This window comes from Desmodus rotundus, chromosome 10 (assembly GCF_022682495.2).
Source record: "Desmodus rotundus isolate HL8 chromosome 10, HLdesRot8A.1, whole genome shotgun sequence".
In the NCBI taxonomy this organism is placed as follows: domain Eukaryota; kingdom Metazoa; phylum Chordata; class Mammalia; order Chiroptera; family Phyllostomidae; genus Desmodus; species Desmodus rotundus.
Window position 1 is genome coordinate 99643576 of NC_071396.1, and position 22317 is coordinate 99665892.

A 22317-nucleotide genomic window follows, 5' to 3' on the forward strand; every position below is an offset into this window, starting at 1 on the left:
TAATTAATAAATAACAACATAAGATTAAACTCTGTTTTATGTACTCACAACTGTAAACCCACTTTTGTGACATTTATGACAACATGAATAGAATGTAAATGCATTGTGCTAAGTGAAATAAACCAGACAGACAGGCAAATACTCTATGATATCACTTATATGTAAGATGCAAAAAAAGCCAAAATCATAATAACAGAATTGAATGGTGGTTACCAGGGGCAGGGGGGTGGGGTGGGGCGAGTGGAGAGATATTTGTCCAAGAGCACAAGTTATAAGATAAGTAAGTTCTGGGGATATAATGTATGACATGGTGATTATAGTTAAGAACGTGTATTATATACTTGGAAGTTGCTAAGAAGAGAGTGAATCTTAAATATTCTCACCCAAGAAGGAAATGGTAATTGTGTGACCTGGTAAAGGTGTTAGCTAAGCTATGGTGGTAATCATTTTGCAACATGTAAGTGTATCAAATCAACACCTTGTACACCTTAAACTTGCATGATGTTATATGTCAGTTATATCTTAATAAAGCTGGAAAAATTGATGACATGAAATAATTGTGCCCAACAACTAATGTTATGTTTTCCAGCAGCAGCAGTTTGGATGTGTTTGCTCCGAGTGTAGTTTGGTTTTTAAGAAACGCTGTAAGCACTCACGCTTCTGTGTCAGTTGTACTTGTTTCTACATTTGCAGTTATCCTAAAAGGAAGACATGGGTGTACCTTACAAATAAAACCAGAAACCCCAAATCATTACTTACTACTTACTACACCAAGGACCACTGTATTAGTTTAGATAAATTCAGCTATATGTGACAGATGTTCCTGAATTATGGTGAAGTTGTAGAACTAATAGAAGAATAATATATAGAAGTTTCCCTCACATACAGGTAAAAAACTGAAGGTAGTTGGTCCAGAGATAGAAAAAGTAATTTCAGGGCCAAGAGAGACCTAGACCTCTTTATCCCATTGCTCCATATACCAAGCATTTGGCTTCTATTTCACGGTTCAAAACTGCTGCATAAGCACCAGTCATTTTGTCTGCATTCCAGCCAGCAGACAGGAAGAGAGATGCATCCTTTCCTCTAAGCATATTCCTCAGAAGTTGTACCCAACAATTTTATTATATCCCATTGCCATAAAGTAGTCATACAGCCACACCTAGCTGGAAGGAAGACTGAGGAAGGGAAGCATTACCCTGGATGTTTGTGTGACCACTCAGAGTTCTATTTATAAGAAAAACAGAGAGCGTGGATATTCTGAAACGACTCAGAGTCTCTGGCACACAATTAAATCCAATATATTTTAGAGGAAGAAGTAAGTATTTCACTTCAAATTCTTACTCCTTCTATGAACCCAAGCTACTCTTTTATAAACATGATCACAGTTGCAAAATTATAACAGTGCCTAATAATCGTGAGTCAGTGTGCTGAATTACAGGGCCAGAGGGAGAGGACCTCAGGTGCCAAGCACACCGGCTGAGGATTAAGGTCTCTAGGAGTTTCACCTGGCACAGGTGAGCATCAAGCGCCCCTCCCTGAAGGAGGCAGTTATGCCTGATGCTTTTGTGTATCCCTGCAGAACCCAGCCCTGTGCCTGGACTGGAAACACAAGGCAACCACTACTGTGCCCGGCTACAGCCCACAGCGTCAATCAGGAAGAGGCCGTGGAGATTATCTAAGTCAAACTCGCCACTTTTGAGATAAAGACCCTGAGCTGGAATTAAGCGGTTAGTGGTGAGTGACACAGTGCCAAGGACTGGAGCCCTGTTGTCTCTCCCGACAGTGTGTCAGCGGCCACACAGAAACGACGTGACTCGGATCTGGGGCTCTGCACCAGCGTGAAACCTCCCACTCTGCATGTTTTGACTTCCACTGTGACTTTCTTCCTGCATGTATTAATGCGTTTAACTCCCATTTTATTAATGCCTCATGTTTAACTTTATTTTTATTGTATTTTTTCCATTGCCATTTATCCCCTTATACCTCCCTGCCACTCCCGTAATCACCACACTGTTTTCCGTGAGTCCTCTTTCCTTTTTTGCTCCATCCCTCCACTCCCTAGGCCTGGGGTGTCAAACTCATTTTCACCGGGGCGGGGCGGGGGGGGGGTGGGCGCACATCAGCCTCGCGGTTGCCTTCAAAGGGCTGAATGTAATATCAACTCCTTAACAGTTAGGGAGTAGTTACATTTATACAGTCCTAAAATTATTTCAGCCCTTTGAAGGCAACCTGGAGGCTGATGTGGCCCCTGGTGAAAATGAGTTTGACACCCCTGGATTAAGCCCTGCCCCCCCATAGTTGTCATCTGTTCTCATCTGTGAGTCTGTCTCTGTTTTGCTTGTTAGTTCAGTTTGTTCATTAGATTCTACATGTGAGTGAAATTGTATGGTATTTGTCCTTCTCTGACTGGCTTATTTCACTTAGCATGATGTTCTCCAGGTCCATCCACGCTGTCACAAAGGATAAAATCTATTTTTTTATGGCCGAGGTGTATTCCATTGTGTAAATGTCCCACGATTGTTTTATCCACTCATCTACTGATGGACACTTGGGCTGCTTCCATATCTTGGCAAGTATGTATAAATAATGCTGCAATGAATGTAGAGGTGCTTTTGTACTTTTGAGTTAGTGTTTTGGGTTCCTTTGGATATATTCCCAAAAGTGGAGATGGTGGATCAAGAGGCAGATCCACTTTTAATTTTTTGAGGTGTCTCCATACTGTTTTCCGTGGTGGCTACACCAATTTGCATTCCCACCAACAGAGCAAAAGGGTTCCCCTTTCTCCACATCCTGGCCAGTACTTGTCGTTTGTTGATTTATTGATGACGGCCACTCTGATAGGTGCAAGGTGATATCTCATTGTGGCTTTAATTTGCATTTCTCTGCTGATTAGTGACATTGAGCATCTTTTCATATAGGAAACCATCAACGAAATAAAAAGACAACATATGGAATGGGAGAACATATTTGCCGATACATATAGTGAGGGGTTAATATCCGAAATTTATAAAATACTTATAAAACTCAACACTGAAGAAACAAATGATTCAATTGGATCTAAGATGAGCAAAGGATCTAAACAGACACCTCTCCAAAGAGGACATACAGATGGCCAGTAGACTTGTTAATACCTCATTTTTATGTATTTTATTTCCAGTTGGAAGAAAATCATATACTCCAATGAAATTTTACTCTTCATATTTTTCATATTATCTTCAATTTTACTTTCAATTTTCCCTGATAACTAGGTTTTCTTTTTTGCAGGTCTCAAAGGGTTTTATGTTTGTCTCTAAATATAGTAAATAGAAGAGTTGAAGGGTACAAGGTCTAAAACCAAACTTTCCGACTTACTGTGTGACCTTTGGAAAATTACCTGACCTCTCTGGTCCTCCGTATCCTCATCTAGGAAGAGGAGATAAAAAAGACCACTTCCTTCATATGTCTATTGTGAAGGGTGAATAGATTAATACACATGGAGCACGTAGCCTGGCACCTGGCAAATGTTCAATAACTGTTATCTGAGGATATGGTGAGTTCTTAAGTCAAGGACAGGGTTACCCTTGCCACCTAGCATATTTCTGGCCATTGGTCTTCCTTTAATTAATCATTTATATATATTTAGAACATTACAACCAATGTTGACGTTCAGTTAAGAAAAAATATCACAACATTGTTGGAGCTTCTGCAAGGGCATTACTCTGTGGTCCTGTAAAGCTGAACAGAGGCTGGGGGTTGGGGGGAATCAAATGCAAGAGCACCTGCAGTGGTTGGAGGTAAAGGTCGAGTGGGAGATGAAAGGGTCCCCCTCCCCTCCTGCAGGAGGAGCGGGGCGAATGTGCTAGTAGCTAGCTAAGCCACGTGAAGGCATCTCCTCAAAGTAAAAAATAGTTGTGAAACATATTTAGCTATTTTTAAAAAATTGGGAACCAGTTAGAACCACCTTAGTACCAAAAGTTAAGCTTTAAATTAAAAAAAAAAGGGTAAAGGGGGTCAAATATGTGGTGATGGAAGAAGGTATGACTTTGGATGGTGGCACACATCATAGAATTGTTGGAATCTATATAATCTTATTAACCAATGTCACCCCAATACATTTAATTAAAATATTTTAGTGAATGAAATCTATTTTCATATATTTTAGTTTATAGGTACTTCTGGTTCTCACAGACCCTTTCTCCAAGGCCATCTTAATAACATATACGCACTTAAACCAGTTGCTCTTGACCAATGAGCCAGATTATCCTGCTCCGGGGGGTTATCCAGGGCAGGAGGGTTAACCTTCCTCTCCTGCCCTGGATTCAGTTACTTCCATAGGTGTCTCTTCTCTCTGGGACAGTGTTCTCGTCATGCCAGGGTTCCTCGTGTGGAAATGGTGGCCTTGCACAGAGAGCAGGGCCCTAGAATGGTATGAGGGGACAGAGCCCACCTGCAGAGGGAACCACTGAGGCAGGGTGGAGGCCTTGCTTCTGCTGCTCACCAGCCAGCTGTGTGCTCTCGGCAGACTCTTTCTCCCTGAGGGGAAATCAGCTTCTCTGTCTAGAAAAGAGAGATAATCACTCTGGTTTCTAGGGTGTTTTTGAAGATCACGTGACATCTTGAGCATGAAAGCACTTTGCAGCTATCAAAGATCACACCAATAAAGAGCGGTATTATTACTTTGACTCCTCTCTGGGGATGAAGAACTGCTTGATTTTCAAGTTTAGGTGCAGCGTGGTTCTGTTCTTCTAGACAAATGAGGCTGTGATCCAATGTGGCTAGTAATAGGGACTTTTGGAGCAGAGAGACTTGGGTTTGAGCATCAGTTCTTTGTGTAAGATGGGTAGGCCTGTACCCTATCCAAATCTTGGAGTTGGAGACAGCTGTGCATAATGTTGAGCTGATAAGATTAAATAGAATAGTATTTTTCAGTAGGATGACTGTACCTTATAGTTAAGCATTTGCCATGGGTCAGTAGTAGTGAAATATTCTTACAATTTCCATTTTAAATGCCTGGATTATTCCTACTTTGCTTCAGGACTCCTCCTGGACCAAACTGTGGAGCAGGTGATGTTTGTTTTTACTGACACCTCACCCTCCTCTGGAATCTCTTTTCCATCTGGATTCTATACAATGCTTTGCCTTGAACCTGGGTTTGTTCTCCATGGGCAGCAGGTGATACCCTCTCTGCACTGTGTCCACCTCTCAATACCAACAACAGGGTGACGTTCTATTAGGGGCCCATTTCCTCTGGCCTTGTGGGCAGACTGGGAGCCGCCCAATATATTTATTTGCATTTGAAAGTGGCCTTCAGTGCTTTCGCTCAAGGCAGTCGCAGATGCTGGAGATGCTCTGCATTTCACCTTTACAGCAGTTGGCACACTTTGGGATTTTGTGTTCGTTTGCACGACTATTGCTTCAAGTCGTGCACTGCCTAGATTATCAGTCATGACGACTGTTTGCACTCGGGGCCTGTTGGAGGGACTGGAACATCGGGAGCGTTCAACTGTGCAAAGGGAGAGTGAGTAAATGAGTAACAGTAGACAGCATCTAATGACAGTTAATAATGTGCCAGGCTCTGTTCTAATTGCTTTAGTGCACATTAATTCAATGTATTTTCATGTAACAACATAGGAAGTGAGGTTTGTTATTATTATTATCCCCATTTTACAAAGATGTTGAGGTATAAGTAATTCCGACAGCGCATCTTCTGGCTAGTTATGTGGAAGACTGGCCATTCAAACCTAGGGAGTTCAACTTCAGAGACAATGCTCTTTATAAAACAATTTCAGCTTTAGTGATGTATAATTGACACATTCAACTGTAAGATATTTAAAGTGTGCATCATGACGATTTGATATACATATACGGTGTGAAAGGATTCCCCCATCTAGTTAATTAACACATCCATCCCCTCACTTTATTTATCATTTTTTATGTGAACATTTGAGTTCCACTCTCTTAGTAAATGTCAATGCTACAATACAGCATTTCAACAACAGTAACTGTATTTCCTTATATCTTCAGATCTAATTTATATTATAGTGGAAGTTTGTATCCTTTCTCCAACTTCTCCTTATTTTCTTCTCCCCCCTGCCCCTGGCAACCACTTTTCTACTCTGTTTCTACAAGTTTGGTGTCACAATTTATGTATTTTTACCTAATATATCCATTAACAAATTATTATAGTTCTATGTATTTTAATACTTTTTTCCTTTAACTTCACACTAGTTTTATAAGGGATTTATCAGCCACCATTATAACATAGGAGTATTCTGAGTTTAACTACATATTTACCCTTACCAGTGAGAATTATACTTTTTATAAGTTTTCATGTTACAAATTAGCATCTTTTCACTTTAGTTTGAAAAAGTGCCCTTGACATTTCTTCTAACGTCAGCCTAGCATCAATGAATTCCTCCAATTTTTCTTTGCTTGGAAAACTGTATCTTTTCTTAAATTCTGAAGGACAGAATATGCCGCATAGATTGTTTATTCTTGGTCCACAGTTTTTCCCTCTCAGTACTTTGAATATATCATGGCATTCTTTTTTGGCCTGCAAAGTTTCTGCTAAAGAATCTGTTGATTGCTTTACATATGTTCCTTGTATGTAACAAGTTGTTTTCTCTTGCTGCTTTTTAAATTCTCTCTTGTTTTATCCTTTGATAATTTAATTATAATATGTATCATTATGGATCTCTTTAGATTCCTCTTATTTGGAACTGTCTGGGCTTCCTGGATCTGGATGTCTGTTTCTTAACCCAGGTTAGGGAAATTTAGCCATTATTGTTTAAATAAGTTTTGCTTTCTCTCTCTCTTGTTCTCTCTCCCTCTCCCTCTCTCTCCCTCTCTTCCTTCTGGGACCCCTATACTGTGAAGATTGGTCTGCTTGATGGTGTTCCAGAAGCAGGAACAATGTTTTCAACCACTCTACCATGTGACTTTCTCTCCATATATGGACGAATTCCATGGTAGGTTTCCACATTAATTGGGACTGAAGGAAAGAGTCGCATTGCAAAGATATGGATTAATGCTGTCTGTTTGCTCATGGCACATGGAGATTCTGTTACTGCCACTGTCTTTTCGTGGTGGGGGGTAGTAGAGCTGAATACAAAGATTTAAGACCAGTGAGGTTATCCTTAGATTCTTTTTCTTCTAGGTAGCCATTTTATCTTTCCATGTTTTCTTAGCTATATCTTTCCCCCATGTAGAATAAATCAGACAGAGTCATAGCAATAAATGCATTCATACATTCAATATTTATTTAATACATATTATACACAAGGGATGTACTAGTCACTTTATGTGACGTCAGATGGAGTGTAGACGTAGAACTAGTTAGATATAGTGCTTTCCTTTCAAAAACTGACAGCCTTCAGGGTTGGAACGGTACAGAAACCACCAACTGCACCAGAGTGGGGTTAATTGTAGTGATAGATCTCTACCAGTGCTTCTCAACCTGGGGCAGCGCTGCCTCCTGGGGAACATTAGGCAACATCTGGAGACAACTTTTGATTATCAGACAGTGCTGTTGCATGTAGTGGGCAGAGGTCAAGGAAGGCATTAAACATTTCATAATGGAAAGTGCAGCGCCCCGTCCCCCAGTGAAAATTACCCTCAAATGTCAGTAGTGCTGAGGTTGAGGCACCATGGCCTATAGATAAAGTGCCTGAGAGCGCCCAGCAGGGAGAGGGTAGCTGCTAGGCAGACCCAAGAGCTTACGTGGCAAAGTGGCTATTTGAATCTTGTTCTGAGTTTTCACAGGCAGAGATTTGGGGTTGGGATTTCCAGATAGAAAAAACAAAACAAACCATGACCACCATAGAGTATTGAGTATGTGGGGAGTAAGGGGATGATGGGCTGATTATTAGAGAGCACCTTGCAGATAATTGCAAGTTAACAACGTTGATTGTCTTATCCTGCAAGGTAAAAGGTCTAATTTCAGGCCCCAAGTTGGGGTGAAAGGGAACCGTCCCATGGAGTACACAGGCTTCCACTAAGGCAGGTGAATTGGCTTCTCTCAGCAGCTGCGCTGAGTTTCGTTCCTTCCCAGCCCAAGGGGCATTTTTTTCTGACAGTGAAGAGGTTTCTGGGTGAGGAAGTAGAGCACTGCCTTCATGAGCAGCAATCTACGTCTTGGGTGTGGGGTTCATTGTGCTTCCGGGCAGGTGTTCTCAGCTGGAGAGCTGGTTTCAGGGGGAAGGTTTGCTCTCACAGCTACGCCATCTTGTGCCTGCTTTCCTGCCCTGCACAATGGTTCTAGGTATTTATGGCACAGAATTAGAACATGAATTATTTTGACTTGTCATTATTAAATAATTTCACAGATAAACGGTATGCAAGCTTACAATAACATGTCAACTCTGCTTTCTTAGGGTCCTTTCCCCAGCTGGCTTAAAGATCAGTAAGCAACTTCATACAATAGCCTCAGAATTATGTTAAACCCAGTAGAGCCAAAAATGAAGCTAACTCATTGTTGGTCATTGCTAGTGTCTCTCCTCTTTCCAGGCTCAAATCTGAATTCCCACCCTAAATTGTTCGTGAAGAGAAACTGTTAGTTTCTATTATCACTGTAAAAACTGCCAAAAATTTAGTAGCTTAAGTAACAACAATTTATTCTCTTACAATTCTGGAAGCCAGAAGTCCAAAAAACAAACAAACAAAAATTCTGTAAGGCGCCAGCAGGACCGGTCCTCTAGAGGCTCCAGGGGAGACCCTGTGCCTTGCCTTTTCCAACTGGGAAAGGCCACCAGCACGTGGCTGCATCTCTCCAACCTGTGCCTGTGGTCACATCACCGTCTCCCCTCGCATCTCCTGTTCCCTTTTATAAGGACAATGGTGATTACACCCGCACACCCCTGTAATCCAGGATTATCTCCCTATCACAAGATCCTAAATTAATCATATCTACAGTCCTTTGTACCACGTTAGGTAATGTATTCACAGATTTGGGGGGTGTAGACATCTTTGGAGGGCTGTTGTTCAGTCTCCTGCCCACTGCACCAAATAGCACTTTGAGCATCACACTGTAATGCAGTCTGAAGCGTGCTTTCTTCTGGCTCTTGCAGGAAGCTGCCGTACAGTTTATTCTGGTTATAGTGAGGGTGGGGGAATGATCTCTCACAATGGCCCCTTGGGATTTTTGCATTTTACGTTCCTTCCATTCTGGTTGACAGACTCACAGACAAGTATTAGCGTTAGCACGGACCAGAAGTTATATACCCGAGAGATGTGTGCGTGTATGTATGTGTGTGTTTCATCTCTTGGTCAGCACTGTCCTGTCCTGGGCTCCGCCTACCTCCATTCCCACCCTCAAACCTGGGCCAGCCAGACCCGGCTTGCCTAAGGAGTTCGGCGTCACGTTGTGGAGACTTTGGGCCATGCACCACCACGGACTGTGGGCAAGATTGCTTTTCACTGACTTAGACACAAACTCTTAGAGGGTGTCCTCAGCCCAATATTCCCTCAGAGCAGTGGAGAAAGAAGAAAAGACAACGGGAAGAAATGGAAAAAGGAATAACGAATTTTCCCTGTTACAGTGAATGCTGAGAAGACCCATCCACTCAAACGCCTTGTACCATGAACACACCACCCTCCAAGGCAGGAATTAAGGGGAGGTGAGGGCTGGGGAGGTTCTATTCCTTTCTGTACCCAACAGGTATGTCAAGATCTGGAACCTATGTCAGCGCTATGGGGTTAATTCCAAACATCCAAAATTTACTCAACCTGGGTACTTTAATGGTTGTAAATTGTCAGTGATATCAGCAACAATGAAGCCTGAATACAAAGACAAAACCTCTCTCCTATAAGTCCTCATAGTTAAAAAAAAAGTATAGGAAGTCTTGTAAAATGATGAAAATAAGGATTTTCAAGAAAACAATATGGAGGGATAGATTGTTTCTTTGAATTTTGGCGTTGTGTCTTTTTAAAAAGACAAAAGAGGACAGTGAAAATCATTGGCTAGTGTTGGGTGAGATGTTTCGACAATGTTAAAACAACGCAAGCACTAAGGTGAAAGGGACCCAGCTTTGCAGATTGGTCGGTAGGTGATGCTTTCTGCAGAGGCACCGGGTTTCAGCCAGCGTGGGCTCCCCTCCGACCACCCCGGTTGCTTCAGAGCTGGTGCTTCATCCAAACTCCAGCAGCACCACTCCCCACCCCGAGAGAACATCATGAGACACTTACAATATTAGTGTGTGAAAAGCTCCTGAAGATAAAGGACAATCCTTCTGCATGTGGAGAAAAGACAGCCTAGGGGTGGGAAGGCCTGTGAGCTCTCTGCTGTAGCCTCTGCCAGGTGTCCCCAAGTGGAGGTGGCTGCAGGTTCCTTCACTTCCCTCTCCAGGTTTCAATGTCTGCAGAGCTGCTGTGAGAATGAGGGGAAATGCAACTTTGAAGAAAGCGGTACCGATATTATATGGATTGTATGAAAGGATTTGGGTGGTGGGGAGTGTGGGGCATCCTAGAATTCTACTTTTCCTTTTCAAGCTTTGTTCTCAGGAAAACCCATCCAGGGGAATGAGAAGGGTGGAGGAAAGTGGGAGATTCAGGTTAAGAAAAAGAACACTCGGGGCTCTTTTCCTCTTCCACTTCCTTATTTTGAACAGGAATCAGGTCTGACTGCTCTTAAAAGATCTTTGGTGAGTGTGTCTCATTAGGGAAGTATGGCTGCCACGGCTCCCAGTGCTGAACAAACAGCGTCCTACACTGCGTAACTGAGGCCTCGCTGGTCTTACTGGAGGCTTTGCTCTCCGCCCCTTCTCCTGCTTCGCAGCTACTTGCAAACAGAGTTCTTGTTTGTTTTTATCAATCGCCTGCCTGTACCAAGTGACAGAGGAGGTTTTAAAAGATACCATATGATCTCACCTTTAACTGGAACATAATAAATAGAAGAAAAAAGGAAACAAAATATAACCAGAGACATTGAAGTTAAGAACAGTCTAACAATGGGCAGGGGGGAGAGAGGAGGGGACAGTGAGGAGAGGGGATTACAGGAACTACTATAAAGGACACATGGACCAAATCAAGGGGGAGGGTGGAGGTGGGGGAGGGAGGGGGGTTTGGCTGGGGTGGGGTGGAGGGATGGGGAGAAAAGGCACACAACTGTAATTGAATAACAATAAAAAATAAAATAAATTAAAAAAAAATTTTAAAATGTGTAACACTTTTTACTTCACACTCTATATTTATATAATTTGGCAATATCAGAAAGAGCTTGCCTGCCCTTGAGAAACTTTGGAAATATTTAACAGGCTCTCATAAAAATGTAGGTGGGGTTAAATCTATTTCAGTTACGAGGGGGTTTATCCCTATTCCACCGGAACAAATTGGTTCAGTTGGTGGATTCTTTTAAGTAAATCATTTTTATATATTCAAGGTACACATTATCCCCATATGTAATTATATTTTCTTTAAAAAAAAACAAACAAAAGTATTTTTCTGTTATCGGTACACTCCCTTTTTCCCCCTTCAAATGAATGAAATGTTAGCATTAAGCCATTTCTGCTAATGTTAGGTACTTATTCTAAAAGAAGCATTTTCATGCTGATTTTTAAAGAGATAAGCTGTACCCTGAAAAACAAATTCTATGAGGAAATATTTTAAGTGTTACTTTCCGATAGGTAGGTACTTCTGGAAGCAGTAGACTTTCTGAAAAGTACACCTGAGCGGAGAAGGGGCGACCTCTGGTGGACAACAGTCGGAAAGAATACAGAAGTCACCAGATACCAGGACCTAGGGAGGCTCGTTATTACTAACTTTATATGTCTCATAAAACAATAATGAATAACTAAAAAGACAGAAGGAAAGCCTGTTACAGCTCTTCATGATTACTGCTTTGCCTTTGTTAGCAACAGTTAAAATTATTTTAAATGATTGAATATTTCAAAATTTAGATTTCTTTTCTCCTGCTAGCAAGCATGCTCCTCTAAATTTTTAATATATCATATTTAGCCCTGCTGCAGGTATTAATACATTTTGAGGGGAAATAAAAACAATTATGAGCAATCCAAGGTTATGAGGAGAGGGTTTTCTCTTAATCTATTTTTTTTTGCATAGCTATTAGCAATCTCTATCAAAGTTTGAATGCAGAGAGAGAGCGAGAGAGAGAGCGAGCGAGCGCATTCCACTTTTAGGAAAATATGCCACGCAAACGCTGGCAAAAGTACACAAGATATGTGTAAAGTCATGTTCATTAAGCATTGTTTGCAAGAATCAAAACCTCTGCTCTGTGCAGAAGGTACAACAGTGAGTCGGAAAGCATGGATCCTGCCTTCGTGAGCCAGAAACACTAGTGGGGGAGACAGAAGATAGACAAATGGCAAAACACAAGCTAACAAAACTAAAATAGTTTTAACTTGTGATAAGTGCTGTGAAGGAACAAATGGCCTATGAAGACAAAATAAAAGGCGTGCACGTGGAGGACTTTATGTGCGTGGAGATTCAGCAAAGACCTCCCTGAGAAGGTGATATGCAGGATAAGACCCAAAGAATGAGGGAGACCCAGCTATGTGAAGACGGGCATTAAAATCCTCCCAGGAATAGGGGGCTGCCTGCAAAGGTTGTATGTAGCACAGGAAATAACTCGGAGAGTGTGAGCACTAAAAAAGGCCGGTGGGGTGCAGAGAATGAGAGATGAGTTAAGCAAAGCTAAATTCCAGAGCAGTTTTCCTCCAGGAAAATGCACCAACATTCCAGCTCCCAGGTCATAAAGCTGTTGGTTTTAGCTGAACTCAAGGATACTTCACCTTACCAACTACTTTGTCCCCTGTGGACAGATGTCATTGAGGGGGAAAATGGGGCCAAAAGCCAGAGTGGCCCAATGCATTTGACTCTACATTTTTAAAAAAATTAAGGGTCACTTAGGTTATAAATGAATTTTATAAAACAAAAGAGAAGTTCTATGAAAAATATTTTTACTCTGCTTTATGCATAGTCACATACATAAACTTTACAAATTAATCATTCAAAAATATAAGTACATTTTCTTTCACGAGCTAGCTCACTCAACAATATATGATTATGATCTATTGATAGAAAATTATCAATTATCAAGTTTAATTATTTCCCCGTTCCTGTTGTTTGATCACCCACAGATAACATCACACACCTAAGATACTGAGGCTTTACCCTTCTCTTAACTGTGCCTGTGACTGTCCATTTCTATAGCACCCACTTCAATGATTTTCTTAGCAACCACATCCAACCTCAGGTCAGCCTCAGTGCCGCTGTGACAAAGTGTCTTGCTGGTAGCTACTTGTGTAATTGTCTCCATAGACTTCTTACAGTTTTGTGCTCAATGCGTGGCCTACAGGATTCTTTGCTGAAGGCCGTGAGTCAAGGACAGCCAATTGGAGGCCACGGGATATCATTTAAACAGCTCTATGTAGAGGGAAAAGACAACCTTCCATCACAGAAACAGACCTCGGGCTTTTTTCTCGTAGTTAATCTCACCCACTGACAAGGATGGTTTGAAAAAGCATTCAGCAGGCTCTGGGAAAATTTAGGTTACCGAGTACCTGGCCTAGCACCCTGAAGGACTGGTGTGCTGTTTGATTGCCTCAGGTTATTCCCCTGTAGCTTGTCCTGACCTCACCACATTAAAGAGAACCACTACCTTGGCCTCCACACGCCGTTTCTCTATGGTTTTGCTCTGGTGATGGCTTACCCTTGGGTTTGAGAGCTACACAGACTCCATGAAACCTCCCCCATTTGTGAGGCCCCAGGAGAAGAAGCGTGCTGGGCTTTGTTTATTTTTCATCCCATGGAGTGCAGAGACCTGAAGTAAATCAGGATTTTGTTTCCTTGAATTGTCAGAAAATCCAGGATTCTGCCTCAAAAACAAGGGAGATACTGCGATGTGCTCTGTGTGAAATGTTCAGCCCTACGCCAGGCACGCCATAGCCGTGTGATCAACGGCAGCTGCTGTTGTCGTCCTTGTTTTTATCATCAGCTCTTACAGCAACCTTTGTTTAGTGACTGACTGTTTGAACTTCAAGCTTACATCAGTCAGTCACATTAACAGATGTGTACTGAGAGCAGAACATGACTCAATCCTAATTCGGTGGATAGCTGGGAAGAGTTACAGTAATTCAGAGAGGGACAGTTCACAGTGAGGTAGGTGATAAGATTTTACACACACACACAGCATTTAGTGCAGGATGCAAAGGATATTTAGATTTTTCACCTATAGCAAGTGTGTCCCCTTTACACCCCTTCCCTGCATTATATTTTATTGTTAAAAAAAAGAACAAACCTGCAAGGAATGGGGAAAAAGCAACACCTATTTATTCTTGACCTAGATTCCCCCAGTGTCATTGCTTTATTACATTTGCTTTATCTTCAGACTCTTTTTTGGTTGAACTATTTGAAAAGAAAATGCAGGTATCCTGACCCATCACCCTGGATATTTCGACATGCCTCTCCAAAGAGAGAGTCACAATGTCATTATTTTACCCAAGAATATTAAAAACACTGCCATAATGTAATCCATCTTCAAATTCTCCCAACTGTCACAAAACTGGATTCCATAGCTCTTATTTTCATCCCAGGAAGCAATCAATAAACAATCAGTTGGCAACTAGCAGAACGGTAGCTCCAGTCTGATTCGATTCCCGAGAAGGTAGGGGATCTTGCTATCATTTTCTCCACACGAAGAATGGGCGCTTCATCAAGCCCCATATTAACCATTTTGGGTAGGAAGGTCTTCCTAACTGAATTCTCATGTGAGAGGACTGTCTAGAAAAATCAAGCAGAATATTAAAACAATTACTCATAGAGTTCGCTTTTTAAAAGAAAAATCTATTTCTTGCTAATTTTGTGATATTTGGAGGGACATAGAGGAAAGGAGGGCAGATGATTGCTTTCCCTTTAATTAGCTGCCTAATTGCTTTCATTCTCCGCGATGCGTTGCCGCAGATGAAGTCGACTTAGCGGTACGTTGGGAACACAGGTGGCCCATAGGTAAATATTGTTTTTGTGCATTCGGTGGTTAATTTGGAAGAGTTAGGAACGTAAACACCTATTTCTTCGCTCTGTGTGCACTTTTGTTTGTAGCATATAGATCACATCTCCTCGGAAATAATTAGGTTAAGTGATAACGCTCCGCAGCTGCTGAGTTATTAGCCAAATGCTCGCCAATGGGATCGCTCATTAGGACTCGTGAACAGGTAATCTTTTTTGACAAATGAACTTATAATTTTCCTATTCATTTATGTAATATGCAGATATCTTCTTTTATATTGATTTCTAATGTCCTGGAACATAAGACGCTATATTTGATTTCCCCTTTTGAAGAGTATAAAACCATTACCTGCACTCAATTAAACTCATTCTCAGTGGCACAGGGTCCATTAGGAATTGGAACCTATGGATAGTGCTACTGTTTGCATTAAGACGCAACTATAGGGGGGGAATGTGGGAGGGAAGGGGTGGGCAGGATGGAGTGGAGTGGGGGGGAATGGGACAACTGTAATAGCAAAATCAATAAATATATTTTTAAAAAAGACGCACGTACTTTTTCCCCCCCATTTTAACTTCAAAGACAGGCCACATCTTCCGATCGCCCATCTTCACAGGAATGCAAACTCAAATGATAATTGCTATTCATATAAAGATCGCTGTCCTGTCCTTGTTTAACCCAAACTGCTGAATAGAAGTTAAATTAAATTACAAATAAAAACAGGTGACAGTGTTCATTTTTCCTCCCGTGTCTGAGCCAGACTGTTTCAAGATCTCAACTGCTCCCTGACAGCAGTTTAAGAACTTTAGTATGGCGCAGTCTTTTTCTTGATGAACTGAGAGAATGCCAATGTCTTCTCTCGTGCTGAGTAGAAGCAGCTCACCTCGTTTACCGCGGTCAATAAACACACCTGCGGGGTCTCCATTGTTTTCTTCGCTGAAAGGCAGTGTTGAAATTGGATCCCTTTTACAGCGCTAGTGGGAGTGAGAAATGGTGCCGACACTCTGGAAAATTCCAGCCCAGAAGTTCCTCACAAGGTTAAATAAAGGGTTACCATAGGATCCAAATTTTACTCCTAGGTGTATATCCCAAAGAAATGGAAAGATCTGTCCACATAAAATCGTGCGCTGCACACATCGTTCAAAGCAGCATCATTCATAATAGCCCCCAGTGAAAATGGCCCAAATGTGCCTCACCCGATGAGTGGAAAAGTAAAATTGGAAATAGCTATACAATGAAATGTTATTTGACAATAAAAAGAAGTAATGCTCCATCATAGATGAACCGTGAAAACATTATGTTCAGTGAAAGAAGTCTCTATAAAAGAATAATATTTTATGATGCTATTTATATGAAATGTCCAGAATAGGCAATTGTATAAAGACAGAAAGTAGATTAATTGTTCCTTAGGGCTGGTAGGGTTGGGAGGCAAAGCAGTAGTGACTGCTAATGAGTACCAAGCTTTTTAGGGTGGCACCTGCCACCAGGAATTGTCACCGAGAAAAACCACAATGTCCCACAGACAATTTTTGCAGTTTCTCTCTCTGCTAGGCAGGAATCCTTTTGGCTGGATAAAAACCCTTGCTGTTTCTTTGCCCCTACAAGAAGATGACCTGGTCTAAAAATAATCCTTTCTTGTCTTTTATTAATAGCTCCCTTTCCCCCTGTCCCCCCTTCTTGCTAGAAAAGCCTTATTTTGTATAACCCCTTGGAATGCCCTTTCAGTTCCTGGGTGAGGTGCTTGTTCATTTCATGTACTGCTTAATAAAGCCAATTAGCACTTCAAAGTTGGTTGGCTGAATCCTGACTTTTTAACAGAACTAACTGGAAGGAAACATTTCTGTAACGACTGAAAGATGTCATGTAGCAGTTCTTTCCTAATTGCTTTACCTGTGCTGATTCAAATCGTAGGGCTTTATGAGGTAAGTACTACTTTTATCACCATTTTGTAAGTAAGAGAATAGACCGATTGTGGCTGGATATACATATGTAAGTAAAAGGTAATACACTTAAATATATGCATACACATTTTTAAAGAATGTTCACCAAAATATTAACAGCAATTATCACTGGTAAGTGGGACTGTGAATGATTATTATGTTCTTTGTATTTTTAAGTGATTCCCCCAATTTCTGCTGCAAATAAATATATATATTTTATGTGTTAATTAGAAAACTACACTAAATTTTAAACAGTCAAAACTTAAATCTAAAGCCAAAACACACCATTTACCCCATAATCATTTATTTTCTATTCGCAGTGCAAGTGAGAACATTTAATGGAAGTCACCACATTCTTAGGAATTTTATTTAGAATTGATAAAGCAGATAGAGAACCAGAGAAAGACATAGTTACTACCAGTAAATTCCTTGAGGGAAGAGCTGCTTTCATCTGGTTCACCGCTGTGTCCCCAGCAGTTAGCCCAGTGCCTAGTGACAATGACCTGCTGAGAAGCCACGTGGCCTCAGTGTCCCCATGGCCTCAGTGGCTCAGTTGTAAAGGTGAACTGCAGGTGTCTGTGGCGGTACAAGGGGGCAGTGGCAGAGGTGCCTGGGAGACCCCCTAGGTTCCCAGCAGAGATGGGGTGAACTTAGAAGAGAAACCAAGGGACATAGGGAAGTATGGTTTCTGTACCAGTAACAGGCCTTCCTGATCCTCATAAATCCTTTAAGGGGAGCCCTCATTTCAGGGAGCTAAGGCCCTGTATGAACAAGTGTGGGCAAAATGAACCGCATCAAAGTTATTACTGTTAGACGTTATTCTGTCTGTAAGCAACAGAACAGGGCAAGATGGTTAAACGTAGTGCCTTCAAAGCCAACGGCATTTGAGCAGGCATTTCATGGTTTAACATGTATCAGCACCGACATGAGAGTGGAATTCTACAGTATGACACATACCTTCAAGTCTGCAAATTTCCTGAACTTTTGACCTTTCATCTAGAGTTTTGGCTTTGTAAAGATTTGTTATAATATTTCTAATTTTGAGAACTGAATTATGATTCAGTTACAACCGAGTTATAAGCTAAATTCCTTAGGAAAAGATTAGTCTAAATAGGATATTCTAAGAAAGTGAAAATGTTTTTATATTTAGTCACCAGCGCTTGGTCTACAGTAATTATACTCATCAGTCTAAATGATATGGAAATTGTTGCTCCTGGAATTCCTGTCATTATTCTTTTGTTACTGTTGTTTAGTGGACTCAATTTCTTCATGAGCACCAAGAAAATTTAGGCCTTGTTTGGAGAGTGGAATCTTGGTGGAATTCAAATGAGTGCAATTTAATCCCGAGAATCATTTACCGTATTTTGCCATGTATAATGAGCACCTTTCTCCCCCCAGATTTTTGAGGGAAAAATAAGGATGCACATTATACACAGGTATGATGATTACCTACCGTGGGTATAATAATGGGTGTAATACTCCTGTGTATGATGAGCACAAAAACGTGGATGCACATTATACACGGCAAAACACGATATGTTTTACCATTTGTGTTGAATTGTTAACAGCTAGTTATTAATCCTGTACAGTCATCCCCCCTCATCTACTGTTTGACTTGCCTGTGGCCAACCATGGTCTGCAAATATTAAAAGGAAATTTCCAGAAATAAACAAGGCATATGTTTTAAATTGTGGGTCCTTCTCAATAGTGCTATGAAATCTCGATCTCGCGAGGCGGGGCAGGTACTCATCCCTTTGCCTGCGTCTCCAATGTGCTGTAGCTCTCCTCCAGGTAGTCTGCTAAGATCTACAGTCAGAACAAATCTTCTCTTCATAGAATTGTGAAGAGGGAAAAAGAAATTTCCAGAGCTGCCGGCCAGCAACCAGAAGTGTGCTTCTCTGTCCCTCCTTCTCTTAAAGAGAGAGAGAGAGAGAGAGAGAGAGAGAGAGAGAGAGAGAGAGAGAGAGAGAGAGATTTGTGCTAGTTTTGCTGTCGCACCTCAACCTGTAAATGAATCTCATTGCATATCATCTCACGTCATCACGAGAAGGGTGAGTACAGTATAATCAGGTATTTTGAGAGACAGAGAGACAGCATTCATGTAACTGTTATTATAGAGTGTGGTTCTATTTTATTATTAGTTGTTAACTTCTTACTGTACGTAATTTACAAATTTATCACAGGTATGAATGTAGTATAGGAAAAACATAATATGTATCTCCCCAGTTTCAGGCACCCACAGGCGTCTTGGAACATGCCCTGGCAGATAAAGGAGGGACTACTGTATATATTACATGACTGTCATGAGTAATAGCTCTTGAGTAAATAGCTCCCAGTTGTACTTTAAATGTAACCTTTACATGCAGTTCATGAACTTTGAGACTAGGCCTGTCTGTCTGAAACAACTGTTCCATCAATCATTAGGATTCTTGGTTTATTTTCTTGACCTGGGTATGTCCTAGTCAGAAAAATTTTGGCAGTTGTTTAGTGCCATCTAGTGGCCAATTTGTTGTGAACAAAACCTCAAAATACCTTGTTCAACAAAAAGGGCTGTTGCATTTCATTGTTTATTATATAATACCTCTGATGTATGTCATTTTAATTTCCAGTTTTATAAATTAGGATATAAATTGGGACATAGCCACCAAATTTTAAAACTGTTTAGTATTGCATTAAATAACTGCTTTTTTATTAACTGATAAATATATTTAATATTGCCCAAATAGGTTATAATCATTCTCTTTTATTAAAATTAAACATAAAAGAAATACAATAAAAATTAAAAAGACTATACTTTCAGGGATCATTTCTATAGTTCGTTACTAGAGAAGTTTCTCTGAACGTGTAGAGCACCGGAAACCACGAGGAGGAGATGGAGTGTTCTCTCCCGAGTGTGAAGTCGGCGCTTGGTGTTGCTTCGGTAACTGCTATTTGCCGTTGATGATCATTCTTCTTCCCCCTTGGAGGAAGGAAGAGGGAGAGAAGACCGTCTGAGTGGTGAAAAAAAATTAAAGAATTTAGATCTCTACACTCATATTTCTAATTAATCAAAACATTTAAATTATGCTATTCAGAAAGAGCTAATAGTGCTATTAAGTGTACAAGGATGAAAGTTCTTACAAAATTACTTAGTTTGGAGTGCATATGATTTGCTACAAATAAATATTTTAGAGAAATAACCTGGCCTATTGTAGCATAACATTCTATAGACTTTATAGGCTCTCAGTTGCCTCTATTTACATTAATTAGTATAAGATTGAGTAGAAGTGTATACATTTCAAACGCAGACTTAACATTAGTATGATATTCGTAACCAAAGACCTTATTTGAACTTCACCAGTTTTTCCACAGATGCCCTTTTTCTATTTCAAGATGTCAAGATGGATAAAGGATGTTTGGAAACTCTCTGTCCTATTGTTGTGACTTCTCTATAAGTCTAAAATTAGTTGAGAATAAAAAGTCACTTTTCAGTGCCAAAAAAAAGACTAAAAATTTAGAAGGGTAAAAATAATGTTTTATTTTTCCCTTTAAAAAACTTGCCGAATAAAAGTGGTGACCTGGAATAAAATGATGTCAAAGGAGATTTTGACACACAGAATTTTAGTGAGAAACTGTGAAGCTAGTCTGCCATAAACATTTCCTTAAGGGCCCACCCCATTTTCAGCAATAGAGCAGTACCGGGACGGTGAGTGACAGGCAGCTAGGGCTAGATCCTGTGAGTCTAAAACGAAACCTTAACCAGCTTCAGCTGCCAGTCTCACCCAGTCCTCAGTCTAAACTCTTTTCATTGTATTTATTTGGTCTCTTCTGTCTCTAGCTCTGACTTTCCTTACACACACTTTTCGACTGACCTTCTAGGACACAGCTGTCTTCTGTGTTTGGGGTAGGAGTGCTCCAACATTCTCATTGTCTCTGCAGTTCTCACTCCGGCTCACAGACAAGTCACCTGGAAAGCTTGCTAGTTATGCTAATTCTTGGATGGAAGCTCAGACCTACAGAATTAGAGTCTCTGGTCTTAGGAATCTGCATTCCCCAAAGCTCCTGAGGTGTAAATTTTAAGACCTCCAGGATGCACTTTGAACATCCATGCTTGACTTCTGAGACCCTCTTACCTGCCGATCTGTCTTCTCCCTCCCATTGGGCCTGTCTTAATGCCCACGTTCTTCTCAATGGGGTTAAAAAGCTGGTCTTGGATTTTTTTTTTTTTTGCATATTATTGAGCATATCCTTGGCTCAAAGTACTTTATTTCAACCACAAATATAGTAGCTTTCTCACTCATTTCCTTCAGATTTTGACTGCAACGGAGAGGGGGAAAGTGAGGAAGCCCAGTAGTGACGTGATTACCTTTCCCAACCGTCAAGTGCTAATAGGGTTTAGGGTAAAATTTTATGTATTTTATGCAAATCAAATAAAATAAGACATTTCTTGTTCAACGGAGTGTATATTTGTAAAATGATGCCTATTCCATGGGTACTGTAGGCACCGGAAACATAGAAATTGTCGGTATTTAAATTGAAAATAATACAATTTGCACTGAAGTCAACTTTGATTTCAGCATCAGACAGGTGAGCAGCTGGGTCCTCCATCCATAGCACGGCAGCCATAGTAGCAAGGAGTCCAAGTCACCAAGAGTGACAACAACCCAAAGCTAATGATGCAGGGCTGAGCAAGGCCCGTGTGTGTGTGTGTGTGTGGCCTCCAGGCAGGTCAGCCACTGCGGGGGCAAGTGGGGGATGGTCAGACACAAATGTACGCTTCAAATCAGCAAGATAAGGACCTCAGCCTTGGGACGGGAGGCAAACAGATAAGCGGTTTACCTATTCTTCACCTTGAAGCCTAATAAGGGTTAGTCTTTGGCAAGTCTAGCCACGACCTCTACGGGACTCAGTTATGGGTGGAAACAGAGGAAAATCTAAAGCCATGAATGCCCTGGCATGGCTTCTGGCAGGTAGTAAAAATCCACAGCTCAGAGAGGGGCAGGAATAGGACTCGACTGAGTTCCCTTCGCATATCCCTTACCAGTCAGTCACCTGGTAGGACTTAGTCTTTGAAATGTACCACATTAAAAAAAAACAGCACCTCAGTGATTTTGTGGTTGTTGTTGTTTTGGTTTTGTGTTTTTTTATCCTCATCCAGGGAAATGCTTATTGATTTTAGAGAGGGAAAGGAAGGGAGAGAAAGATGGAGAGAAACATCGGTGTGAGGGAGAAACATTCATGGATTGCCTCTCACTTGCCCCCAACTGGGTATATGCCCTGACCGGGAATCGAACCCATAATAACCCTTCAGCGTATGGTATGATGCTCCAACCAACTGAACCACACTGGCCAGGGCCACACTATTTTGTTTTTAATAGTGTCAATAAAAAGTCTTATGACACACATTTTTCACAAAAATGTTAGCTTATACTAATGTTAGTTGGTTAGAGAAAACCTTGTTTT

At 41.0% G+C, this 22317-nt stretch overlaps 1 non-coding gene across 1 annotated transcript; it reads left to right on the top strand.

Moving 5' to 3' along the window:
* Positions 1 to 19659: 19659 nt before the first annotated feature.
* LOC112323061 (small nucleolar RNA U3) lies at positions 19660 to 19874 on the top strand. The gene has a single exon (XR_002976695.2). It is a non-coding gene; the product is annotated as a small nucleolar RNA U3 (small nucleolar RNA).
* The last annotated feature ends 2443 nt before the right edge of the window (positions 19875 to 22317 follow it).